General features: G+C 40.3%; 1 pseudogene across 1 annotated transcript; it reads left to right on the forward strand.

Annotated features, from left to right (window-relative positions):
- Window positions 1-365: 365 nt before the first annotated feature.
- LOC307184843 (beta-citrylglutamate synthase B-like) lies at window positions 366-7,894 on the forward strand (annotated as a pseudogene). The gene is made up of 2 exons: window positions 366-431; window positions 6,483-7,894. The product of its transcript is annotated as a beta-citrylglutamate synthase B-like (transcript).
- Window positions 7,895-10,021: the final 2,127 nt, after the last annotated feature.

Raw genomic sequence — 10,021 nt, forward strand, 5'->3', positions numbered from 1 at the left:
TCTTACTAATATTGTCATATAAGGTGAGAATGATTTCCTATCTGTCATTTGGATCACAAAGTCAACATAGATTATTAAAGCAGCCATTTAATTTTAAAAGTAGTAGTTAGATCCTCAATGTATTAGTTAGATATAATATGAAGGAATAAGAAAGTGGCTTTTACTTTAATCAAGTTATTGTTAGAGCCTTGTTATAGAAGTTAGTTTCAATTATTTTGAAAGCTAAAAACTGTGTACATCTTTGAGGGAAGGATGCAGGAACTAAAGTATTTTTGCCTGGAAAGAAAAAACCTGACAGGTGACTTGATATGACTCTTTAAGGATGTAAGGGTTACAGTAAAGAGAATAGTGGCCTCATTGTACCCATGATCATGCAGCAAATCAGTAGAGCTGGTGATAGACTCTGCACTGGCAGTTTGAACAAGCCAGAGGTACTGCAGATGGATTTTCTGCCAAATTGGAAGTCAGACACTCTCTCCTCCTGCCAGACGATCAGAACAGAGACATCAGATACGTCCTTCCAACTACCACAGAAATAGAGAGAGGGCAGAACAAGCCAGACAGAAGAGGCTGGAATCTATCTAGTCTGAGGTTGAAACCTCTGTGTCACACTCACCTGGAGGTACCTTCTTATTCCTCAATTCCCTCAAGGAGGAAAAACCCTAGATCTTCTATGCCTTGGTGTTAAGACATACTCTCCTGACCTAATTCTCTCCCCATTTCTGTCCGAGTTTAAAAGACTTAGCTACACCACCATTTTCAAAAGCCAGTTTTTATTTTAACTCATCCATCTTACTTCAAGTCTGGCACCAAATGCTATGTATTTCCTATATGCACTAAGGAAATGGAATTAAATTACTCCAGGAAGAAATTTAGAATATGCAGAAAGAACAGTGTCCTGACTGCAAAGTTTGTTGGTTGCTAGAACAGGTAATTGAAAGAAATTGTAGAATATTTTTCCAGAACCAACCTTTGAGAAAAAATACAAGCCAGGTTCTGAGCTGGCCTCCGTAGTGGGAGACTCAATGTCCCTTACTACCCTGTGATGCATCAGAATTTCAGGAATTAGACTGAAAACTCCAGATTTCAAATGCCTCAATCCACAAACCCAGCTCATGTTATTTTGTAACACTTTATTTATTCAAAAGATTATTTTATTAACCTATTCTAAGGACCTAGATACATTAAACATGGATTTTATTTTCAGTTTTTTTTGTTTTTTTTTTTTTGGTGGTACGCGGGCCTCTCACTGCTGTGGCCTCTCCCATTGCGGAGTGCTCCGGACATGCATGCTCAGCGGCCATGGCTCACAGGCCTAGCTGCTCCACGACATGTGGGATCCTCCGGGACCGGGGCATGAACCAGCGTCCCCTGCATCGGCAGGCAGACTTTCAACCACTGCGCCACCAGGGAAGCCCTATTTTCAGTTTTAAACTGAGATCAGCAACATGGATTTTATTGTCAGTTTTAAACTGAGATCAGCAACACTGGAATTCCTATTAAGGACTCTTGGAAAGATTGTCCAGACTCTTCCCATTTGCAAAAAAAAATCAGTAGGTTTCCATTCATTTGCATGGTGGACTACATTTTTCTCTCCTCTGATGCCTTTTTCTATAATTATATCTTTTTATTAAAAAATCTTCTATCTTTGCTTATCGACTGGTTCTTCCCTTTTTTTTCAAACACATCCTTTAAAAGGTAAACGGGAGAAACCTTCAAGATGGTGGAGTAAGACACAGAGATCACCTTCCTCCCCACAAATACATCAGATATACATCTACATGTGGAACAACTCCTACAGAACACCTACTGAATGCTGGCAGAAGACCTCAGACTTCCCAAAATGCAAGAAACTCTGCACGTACCTGGGTAGGGCAAAAGAAAAAAGAAAAAACAGAGACAAAATAATACAGACGGGACCTGCACCAGTGGGAGGGAGCTGTGAAGGAGGAAAGGTTTCCACACACTAGGAAGCCCCTTCGCGGGCAGAGACTGCGGGTGGCGGAGGTGGGAAGCTTCAGGGCCGCGGAGAAGAGCACAGCCACAAGGGTGCAGAGGTCAAAACGGAGAGATTCCCGCACAGAGGATCGGTGCCGACCAGCACTCACCAGCCAGAGAGGCTTCTCTGCTCACCCGCCGGGGTGGGCGTGGCTGGGAGCTGAGGCTCGGCTTCAGTTGGATCCCAGGGAGAGGACTGGGGTTGGCTGCGTGAACACAGCCTGAAGGGGCTAGTGCACCACAGCTAGCCGGGAGGGAGTCTGGGAAAAAGTCTGGAGCTGCTGAAGAAACAAGAGACTTTTTCTTGCCTCTTTGTTTCCTGGTGCGCGAGGAGAGGGGATTAAGAGCACCGCTTATAGGCGCTTCAGAGACGGGTGTGAGCCGCAGCTATCAGCGCGGACCCCAGAGACGGGCATGAGATGCTAAGGCTGCTGCTGCCACCACCAAGAAACCTGTGTGCGAGCACAGGTCACTATCCACACCTCCCCTCCCGGAAGCCTGTGCAGCCTGCCACTGCCAGGGTCCTGTGATCCAGGGACAACCTCCCTGGCAGCACACACAGCGCGCCTCAGGCTGATGCAACATCACGCCAGCCTCTGCCACTGCAGTCTCACCCTCCATTCCGTACCCCTCCCTCCCCCCGGCCTGAGTGAGCCAGAGCCCCCGAATCAGCTGCTCCTTTAACCCCGTCCTGTCTGAGCGAAGAACAGACGCCCTCAGGCAACCTACACGCAGAGGCGGCGCCAAATCCAAAGCTGAGCCCCTGGGAGCTGTGAGAACAAAGAAGAGAAAGGGAAATTTCTCCCAGCAGCCTCAGGAGCAGCAGATTAAAGCTCCACAATCGACTTCATGTACCCTGCATCTGTGGAATACCTGAATAGACAGCGAATCATCCCAAAATTGAGGCAGTGGACTTTGGGAGCAACTGTAGACTTGGGGTTTGCTTTCTGCATCTAATTTGTGTCTGGTTTTACATTTATCTTAGTTTAGTATTTAGAGTTTATTATCATTGGTAGATTTGTTTATTGATTGGGTTGTTCTCTTCTTCCTTTTTTTTATATATAGATAAATATATATTTTTTCCTTTTTCGTTTTTTGTGAGTGTGTATGTGTATGCTTCTTTGTGTGATTTTGTTTGTATAGCTTTGCTTTTACCATTTGTCCTAGGGTTCAGTCTGTCTGTTGGGGTTTGTTTTTTTTTTTTAGTGTAGTTTTTAGCACTTGTTATCATTGGTGGATTTGTTTTTTGGTTTGGTTGCTCTCTTGTTTCTTCTTTCTTCCTTTTCTTTTTATTAATTTTTCAAACTTTTTATTTTAATGATTTTATTTTATTTTTCTTTCTTTTCTCCCTTTTCTTCTGAGCCATGTGGCTGACAGAGTCTTGGTGCTCTGGCCGTGTGTCAGGCCTGTGCCTCTGAGGTGGGAGAGCTGAGTTCAGGACATTGGCCCACCCGAGACTTGCTGGCTCCACATAATATCAAACAGCAAAAGCTCTCCCAGAGATCTCCATCTCAACGCTGAGACCCAGCTCCACTCAACAACCAGCAAGCTACAGTGCTGGACACCCTATGCCAAACAACTAGCAAGACAGGGACACAACACCACCCATTAGCAGGGAGGCTGCCTAAAATCATAATAAGTCCACAGACACCCCAAAACACACCACCGGACACAGTCCTGCCCACCAGAGACACAAGATCCAGCCTCATCCACCAGAACACAGGCACTAGTCCCCTCTGCCAGGAAGCCTACACAACCCACTGAACCAACCTTAGCCACCTGGGGGCAGACACCAAAAACAATGGGAACTACGAACGTGCAGCCAGTGAAAAGGAGACCCCAAACACAGTAAGTGAAGCAAAATGAGAAGACAGAGAAACACACAGCAGATGAAAGAGCAAGGTAAAATCCCACCAGACTAAAAAAATGAAGAGGAAATAGGCAGTCTACCTGAAAAATAATTCAGAGTAATGATAGTAAAGATGACCCAAAATCTTGGAAATAGAATGGAGAAAATACAAGAAACGTTTAACAAGGACCTAGAAGAACTAAACAGCAAACAAACAATGATGAACAACATAATAAATGAAAATTAAAAAGTCTCTAGAAGGAATCAAGAGCAGAATAACTGAGGCAGAAGAAGGGATAAGTGACCTGGAAGATAAAATAGTGGAAATAACTACTGCAGTGCAGAATAAAGAAAAAAGAATTAAAAGAATTGAGGACAGTTTTAGAGACCTCGGGGACAACATTAAAGGCACCAACATTCAAATTATAGGGGTCCCAGAAGAAGAAGAAAAAAAAAGGGACTGAGAAAATATTTGAAGAAATTATAGTTGAAAACTTCTCTAAGGTGGGAAAGGAAATAGTCAAGTCCAGGAAGTGCAGAGAGTCCCATAGAGGATAAATCCAAGGAGAAACATGCCAAGACACATATTAGTCAAACGATCAAAAATTAAATACAAAGAAAAAATTTTTAAAGCAGCAAGGGAAAAACAACAAATAAAATACAAGGGAATCCCCATAAGGTGAACAGCTGATCTTTCAGCAGAAACTCTGCAAGCCGGAAGGGAGTGGCAGGACATATTGAAAGTGATGAAAGGGAAAAACCTACAACCAAGATTATTCTACACAGCAAGGATCTCATTCAGTTTCGATGGAGAAATTAAAACCTTTACAGACAAGCAAAAGGTAAGAGAATTCAGCACCACCAAACCAGCATTACAACAAATGCTAAAGGAACTTCTCTAGGCAGGAAACACAAGAGAAGGAAAAGACCTACAATAACACACCCAAAACAATTAAGAAAATGGTAAAAGGAACATACATATCGATAACTACCTTAAATGTAAATGGATTAAATGCTCCAACCAAAAGACATAGACTAGCTGAATGGATACAAAAACAAGACCCATATATATGCTGTCTACAAGAGACCCACTTCAGACCTAGGGACACATACAGACTGAAAGTGAGGGGATGGAAAAAGATATTCCATGCAAATGGAAATCAAAAGAAAGCTGGAGTAGCAATTCTCATATCAGACAAAATAGACTTTAAAATAAAGACTGTTACAAGAGACAAAGAAGGACACTACATAATGATCAAGGGATCAATCCAAGAAGAAGATATAACAATTGTAAATATTTATGCACCCAACATAGGAGCACTTCAATACATAAGGCAAATGCTAACAGATATTGAAGCAGAAATTGACAGAACACTATCATAATAGAGGACATTAACACCCCACTTTCACCAATGGACAGATCATACAAAATGAAAATAATTAAGGAAACACAAGCTTTAAATGATACATTAAACAAGATGGACTTAATTGATATATATAGAACATTCCTTCTAATAACAACAGAATACACTTTCTTCTCAAGTGCTCATGGAACATTCTCCAGGATAGATCATATCTTGGGTCACAAATCAAGCCTGGGTAAATTTAAGAAAATTGAAATCCTATCAAGTATCTCTTCCGACCACAACGCTATGAGACTAGATAACAATTACAGGAAAAAATCTGTAAAGAATAAAAACACAGGGAGGTTAAACAATACACTACTAAATAACCAAGAGATCACTGAAGAAATAAAAAAATACCTAGAAACAAATGACAATGAAAACACGATGACCCAAAACCTACGGGATGCAGCAAAAGCAGTTCTAAGAGGGAAGTTTATAGCAATATGATCCTACCTCAAGAAACAAGAAACATCTCAAATAAATAACCTAACATTACACTTAAAGCAATTAGAGAAAGAAGAACAAAAAAACCCTAAAGTTAGCAGAAGGAAATAATAAAGATCAGATCAGAAATAAGTGGAAAAGAAATGAAGAAAACAATAGCAAAGATCAATAAAACTAAAAGTTGGTTGTTTGAGAAGATAAACAAAATTCATAAACCATTAGCCAGACTCATAAAGAAAAAAAGGGAGAAGACAAATCAATAGAATTAGAAATGAAAAAGGAGAAGTAACAACTGACACTGCAGAAATACCAAGGATCATGAGAGATTGCTACAAGCAACTATATGCCAATAAAATGGACAACCTGGAAGAAATGCACAAATTCTTAGAAAAGCACAACCTTCCGAGACTGAACCAGAAAGAAATAGAAAATATAAACATACCAATCACAAGCAATGAAATTGAGACTGTGATTAGAAATCTTCCAAAAACCAAAAGCCCGGGACCAGATGGCTTCACAGGCAAATTCTATCATTTAGAGAAGAGCTAACACCTATCCTTCTCAAATTTTCCAAAATATAGCAGAGGGAGAAACACTCCCAAACTCATTCTATGAGGACACCATCACCCTGATACTAAAACCAGACAAAGATGTCACAAAGAAAGAAAACTACAGGCCAATATCACTGATGAACATAGATGCAAAAATCCTCAACAAAATACTAGCAAACAGAATTCAACAGCACAATAAAAGGATCAGCACAATAAAAGGATCTTTCTTGTCAGCCTGCACTACTGATTTCAGACTCTGTGAGAGCTCCTACAATCCTCGAAAGAGTGTATATTCAGGAGGAAGTAACCCCAGAAAAGGAAGAACAGGCAGATCAAGATATGTAGCTCTGTGGCCACCAAGTTGTGGTTTTTGACAGATCATCAAATCAGGGAAGACTATCCCCAAATAGAGATCTTACGAGCTTTAAAGACCAAATGTTGTGAGGAGGAACTGGACTTTAGGGCTGTGGTGATGGATGAGGTGGTGCTAACAATCCATCAAGGAAACCTGGGTCTTCGTATCAATGGAGAACTAATTACTGCCTACCCTCCGGCAGTAGTAGTGAGAATACCAACCGGTTGGGTGCAAAGTGATAGTGACATCACTGTTTTGCGCCATCTAGAGAAGATGGGATGCAGGTTGATGAACTGACCTCAAGACATCCTGAACTGTGTTAATAAGTTCTGGATGTTTCAAGAGTTGGCAGGTCATGGTGTTCCTCTGCCAGATACTTTCTCTTATGGTGGTCATGAAAATTTTGCTAAAATGATTGATGAAGCAGAAGTACTGGAGTTCCCAATGGTAGTGAAGAATACATGGTGTCATAGAGGCAAAGCAATTTTCTTGGCTCGTGATAAGCGCCATTTGGCTGATCTAAGCCATCTTATTTGCCATGAAGCTCCATCCCCGTTTCAGAGATATGTTAAAGAGTCTCATGGAAGAGATGTATATGTCATTGTCATTGGAGGCCGTGTGGTTGACACCATACCGCTGTTCAACAGATGGGAGGATGCAAAGCAACTGCTCACTAGGTGGTGTCGGGATGATGTGCTCATTGAGTAAACAAGGTAAACAGCTAGCTATCCAGGTGTCTAATATCCTGGGAATGGATGTGTGTGGCACTGACCTGTTGATGAAAGACGACGGCTCCTTCTGTGTCTGCGAAGGAGACAATGCAAATGTAGGTTTCATAGCCTTTGATAAGGCTTATAACCTAGATGTAGCTGGTATCATAGCTGAATATGCCGCCTCCCTTTTGCCCTCTAGCCGACTCGCCTGGCGTATGTCCCTGCTCTCTGTGGTGTCCATGACCAGTGAGACTAGTGAGCCGGAGCTGGGTCCCGCAGACAACACTGCTGTCGACAACATGAGCATAAGTTCCAGCTCTGTTGGCAGCGACCCTGAAACCATGGAGTGAGAGCTGCTCACCAAGCTCCCAGGGGGCCTATTCAACATGAACCAACTGCTAGCCAATGAAATCAAACTCCTGGTGGAGTGATTCCACCAGTAAATAATTAACCAACAAAACCCTTGTAAAGCTTTCTTTTTCTTCTTTCCTTTTTTTCATTCTGTTTTCTTTTTCTATTATTTTTTTTAAACCAACTTGCAATGCTGTTCATGGAAAATGCTCAGGAAGATGACAGAAAAATGAGTAGGATTAGTTAGGAAGGAGGAAGGGGGAGATAGATGAGACCTTTGCTACTAACCTGTTACTGACTTTGATTTACAAATACTACAGATAGAGAAGCAGAAGATGTGAGATGCAGAAAAATGTCAGGCTCTCATAGTTACCCTTTTAAATTACTCAAAAATGTGTAGGCTCTCAGGCCATGAAGGACATAATTTTTTCATGGTCTCTTCCTTTTGTTTTTGTACAGTTGGTACAAATTTCAGAGTCGTGTAACTTCACATTGTATTGTAATCCATGAGGAAGACATCTACCTAAATTATAATTTTTTATACAAGTAAGAAAATTCAGCCTATACACTATTATCTAGGAGCTTTATGTTCATAGTTATGAAATCTTGAGGAGTTCTTTTATTGACTTTTTTCCCCTTAATTTGGGTGGGAGGGCAACGTGAATGTGACCCCATAAAGGTTTTTTTAATGATAAAGTTGGCATGTTTGCATGATAAAAGGGAAATGAACAGTATTGCAATGTCTGGCACACAAAATAACATTTACTCCATTGTAGATAAAATTGCACTAGTTAAAATATGTGCATTGACTTGTATCTGTTAGTGTTTTATCCTTTTTTGAAAGATATATGCTCTGTTAATGTTGCATTTGTTTTTAATACATGCTAGTCTTAACATTCCCTGATCTATGCCTGCATCTTTAACAATGGCCAAAGTGAAGAAAATGCTACCTTTTTTGTTAACAAGACACTGACTTGAAACATGTGCCTTTAAAGCCTTTTATTTTTTTCCTTTTCTCTTTTGGTGGTTGAGCATTTAAAGAATAAGGACAAGGAAAATATTTTTGGGGGGCAAATCAAGGGTCTATAAGTTCCTAAGTATAAAGTTGAAGTGATTTCTGACACCAGCGTTATATATCTGCATTTTTCACATTTTAGGAGGGTGTGTGTGTGCACGTGTGTGTGTGTGTGCACACGTGTGCATTCTTGCATGTTTATGTGCTTTGCTTTTTGTGCTTTTTGATCAACCAATCAAAAAGGAAACCAATCAACCAATCAAAAAGGAAAGATTCTAGAAAATGGAGCATGATGGGAAACAGTTTGTTACTTTAACAAAAAAACAACTGAGTCGTTTTCATAACTGTAATCTACTGGGTAGAGGTACCCACCTAAAGACATGAGGAGAATAGCTGCTTCTTAGACTTTTGTGTATGTGTATGTTGTCTGCTTTTTTTCTTTGCTTCTAGACTGTTCAGTGTATGATTTATTCCAGGATACATGCTTTTCCTCTGCTTCTTGCTGTGCATTTTCTCCTATTACACATAGGTTTTGGGGTGGGGTGGACTGAACATTTTTGTTTGGGGACTTATTTAGCAGTATTGAGACTCTTATAGCCCTACTCTGAAGACTTCAATATTCTACTCTTTATATTACTTTATTTCTGAATTTATAAAAGCCCCAAATTGCATATAATATGAGCCTTTAAACATGGGTAAAACTATCCCAATAAATGCTTTGGAAGGTGTGTTAAGAAATGGAGATGCTCCAGAGCTCAATGTAATTTTTTTAAGCAGCAAGTTCCATCTCCCTACAATCCTCTGAAACTTTTTACCCGAGTCCTTTCTTGCCTCTCCAGTGCTTTTTCCTTCAGATGGACCTTAAACATAATTTCTTCGACACTACTAGAGAGACTTTGAGGCAATAAATCAGTATTAACCAGCTCTAACAGAGGTTTGATCATGCTTATTTGTACAGTTTCCACCCCATTTAAAAAAAAGGAATGTAATAAAACTTGTTTTTTCTATAGAATTAAATAATAATAAAATGGAGTGAAAGGTTGATTGTTGACAAATAGAAAAAAAAAAAAGGATCATACACCGTGATCAACTGGGGTTTATCCCAGGAATGCAAGGATTCTTCAGTATACACAAATCAATCAATGTGATAAACCATACTAACAAATTGAAGGAGAAAAAGCATATGATCATCTCAATAGATGCAGAAAAAACTGAATTTTTGACAAAATTCAACACCCATTTATGATAAAAACCCTCCAGAAAGTAGGCATAGAGGGAACTTATCCCAACATAATAAAGCCCATATATGAAAAACCCACAGCCAACATCGTTCTCAATG

This window comes from Stenella coeruleoalba (assembly GCF_951394435.1).
Source record: "Stenella coeruleoalba genome assembly, chromosome: 3".
Lineage (NCBI taxonomy): Eukaryota > Metazoa > Chordata > Mammalia > Artiodactyla > Delphinidae > Stenella > Stenella coeruleoalba.